The sequence below is a fragment of the Leopardus geoffroyi genome, chromosome A3, assembly GCF_018350155.1.
Source record: "Leopardus geoffroyi isolate Oge1 chromosome A3, O.geoffroyi_Oge1_pat1.0, whole genome shotgun sequence".
In the NCBI taxonomy this organism is placed as follows: domain Eukaryota; kingdom Metazoa; phylum Chordata; class Mammalia; order Carnivora; family Felidae; genus Leopardus; species Leopardus geoffroyi.
The window spans coordinates 101,856,364-101,859,883 of NC_059336.1; positions in this window are offsets into that span (position 1 = coordinate 101,856,364).

A 3,520-nucleotide genomic window follows, 5' to 3' on the forward strand; every position below is an offset into this window, starting at 1 on the left:
AAAGCCCAAAACCCGCTAGCTCACTGGATGTGTGTCATGGGGAAAACTGGACCCGGTGGGTAAGTCACCTCCTGGATTAGCCAGGGTTCTCCAGAGAAACAGAACCAATAGGAAGTAAGCATGTGTGTGTGTGTGTGTGTGTGTGTGTGTGTGTGTGTGTGTGTAGAGACAGAGAGTAAGAAAGAGACTTATTTTAAGGAACTGGCTCATGTGATGGCAGGGACTGGCTAGTCTGAAAATTTTAAGGCAGGCTGGCAGGCTGGAGACTCAGGGAAGAGTTGATGTTCTGGTCGCAAGACAGTTTAGAGGCAGAATTCCTTCTTCCTCGGGAGACCTCGGCCTTTTCTCTTAACGCCTTCACCTGATTGGATGAGGCCCACCCACGTTATGAAGGATAATCTACTTTACTCAAAGTCTATTGCTTTAGATATTAATCTCATCTAAAATATACCTCACCATGACATCTTGGCTGGCGTTTGACGAAAAACTGAGTACAATGGTGTAGCCAAGTTGACACATGAAATTAACCATTACACCCAGGTGTGCTGTGGAGTTAGGCTCACTCAGCCAGGCTCCGGGGTCACTTGCAATGCCTTTCCTCTCAAGCTGCTTGTCCCTCTGTGCAGTCTGGGTCCCTGGGGCCGGGCCCTGACTAAACACTTAACTCACGTACTGTGAGTAATGTGGACAGAGCCCTTCTCTTAAACGTATCAAACCAGCTTTAGTTTACATGGCATTCTATAGTTCTGTCTTCAAAGTCCCCTTGCCAAAGAGTTTCTCCATCCTTCAAATACTAAAAGCTTTAAGTACAATTATTTAAACACCGAACAGAATGACAGCATGGAAATGGAGAGTTGCTGGCTACCAGACAACAGAGGGAAGGCGACCATGCCATTCAATACCTTGATGGTCAAAGGACTAGATTTGGAGCCAGGGAAGAGATTCGCGGATGTTGCTGTGTGGTGGGGAAAGATGGGTTGCACACAGTCAGGGAACTTGTGTCATGCTCTACGGGTCCAGATGAAGGCAGAGAATATTTGCAGCCATAGTGATTTGGTTAGGCCTACCTAGACCCAGCCTCAGATTCATTAAGACTTACTTGTCTTTGTTTTTGCGATTTTATGGTTTCGTCTACTAAATAGCTTCTAAATTTCACTTTTCTCCTCTCTTCCCATTCTGAAATCTTACCCTTGCCTTTTTTTTTTTTTTTTTTCATCTTTCCTTTTTAGAGATGTCAATACTAGGACTCTTTTGGAAGCTAGGCTTCTGTGCCCAGACAGTACCTGGTGACTAGCCATGCAAATAGACTTTGAAACTTTGTGTTCATTTTACACAGTAAACTAGCTCAAGGGTCATAGCATTGAGAAATGTTAACTTTTCTAATACTAACAGTGTATAAGAGGGGTCTAGGTGGGTGGGGCCACTTAAGTCTTGTCAAAAATGAAAAACTGTATCTAATCCAAGATGGCCTCATTATGGACTGTGGAAGCCATGGCAATGCGAATGCCAGAAGGTGGAAGGAGAATGCATATACACTTTGGGAAATGAACAACGCTGCTTTTCATGCCTGTAGCTAATTTTTCAGTCTTTGTAGGTGGGATATATCCAGCTCTGAATGAAAAAGCATATGTACCTAAAGCTAGAAAATATTTTTGGCATATAGCCTAGATAAGACCCTCTATTCATATACATATCCTATAACATATAACACCGCATATCCTTGAATGCCATTATGTTTAAATTTTTTTTGTTATAATATGGGTCCATCTTGGAACTAAACCAAGGATTTATCTGCTATAGAATACAGTGGACCACACTAGGCCCCAAGATGTGGAGCCTGAGAGTATCATCATAATGAACATTGCTCTAATCCAAAAGTATAATTGTGTGTACAATGCATATTCTTAGGAATATGACTGGTCTGAAAGCATTCGTATCCATGATGAAACAGGATGTCATCTATATCCAATTCATTTCTGTGACCACTTAATCAACATGTGTAACATGGTGGCTATTGTGTCAAGTATCTAAGAAGGAGACTTTAAGAAAAGGGTGTAGAGGAACCTGGGTGGCTCAGTCAGTTAAGCATCTGACTCATGATTTCCACTCAGGTCATGATCTCACAGTTCGAGAGATGGAGCCCAGCACGGTTCGAGAGATCGAGCCCAGCACGGTTCGAGAGATCGAGGGATTCTCTCTCTCCCTTTCTCTTTGCCCCTCCACTGCTTGCATTCTCTCTAAATAAATAAATAAATAAATAAATAAATAAATAAATAAAATTAAAGAAAAGGGTGTAGTCCAACCTGCAACTCCCTTGTCTTGGAATATAATCCTCATGGTAATTTGGAAACGTTAGTATTTAGCACCATCCTGATTTTCATGGTCTCTCCAACTAAAGAGCAAGTCCTTGAAATAGTATCATAGGTCTGTGATCGCTTGAGACCCTTAGCAGGGCAAGAGAGTGGGAATTAGCATGTAATCTCAGTGAGGCCCGTGCAAATGCTCAGCACTGGCCAAAGCACAAAGCACAAAACGAATGTTTCTCTTTTGGGGGGTTGGTAGTTTTCTAACTTTACTGTATATTTGATTTTTAAAATCCTAATGCTCAGACTATACCCTAGATCAACACAATCTGAATCTCTGGGAGTGGGAAGGAGACATCAGTAATTTAAAAATCTCCCCCAGTGATTCCAATGTATGGCCAAGTTTGAGCACCAGTGTCTGGCCAGTACTGCTCAAACTTTAATATTCATACAAATCACCTGGGGATTTTGTTAAAGTGCAGCTTCTAATTAAGTACGAATAAGGCTTGAGATTCTGCATTTCTAAAAGCTCCCAGGTGGTGCGGATGCTGTTGGTCCATAACTCACTGGATTAACGAAGTACCAGAAACTCTGAGAAGGATACCAAGACTTCCACTGGGGGTAGAGTCGAGATGAAGTGCGACCAGGTATAGTGGATGCTGTGGATTGTGTCCCTCCGTGTCTGTTCCGGCCTCTTCTAATGTGCCTTCCTGCACTATAGAGGCAAGAAACTAAAAAACTTCATTTCCCATTGCATCTAGGGCTCTGAATCTGATTCCCATCCCATGAGTTGTAAACACTCAGGTGATATTTGAATTCAGGACTAAGTGAGGATAGTGGCAGAATGTGAGGTCCCCATTTTTCTGTGTGGATTGTAGCGAAAGTTCTAGAGCTGGATGGATTGGGGCGGCACCTCCCAGTGCAGCAGAGCTCCTGGTAGACTATGTCCTCAGTACGGGCTTGGGGATTGTTCCTGAGTGCTCAGCCTTCTAGATTCTGTGTCTTCAAGCCTTCCCACGATGCCGTAAGTTTAAGGACACGGAACTCTCTTATATGTGAAAAAAAAAAACAAAACCAAAACCCGTGTTTTGTTTCATTTAGGTTTGTTTTTTACTAGCCAAAGCCAAAGACCTTTGAACTGGCATCCAACCTCCAAGAACTACTAGAATTATTAAATGCTTATTTGGAGGACTTTGAAAGAATGCCTTTCTGGAAGG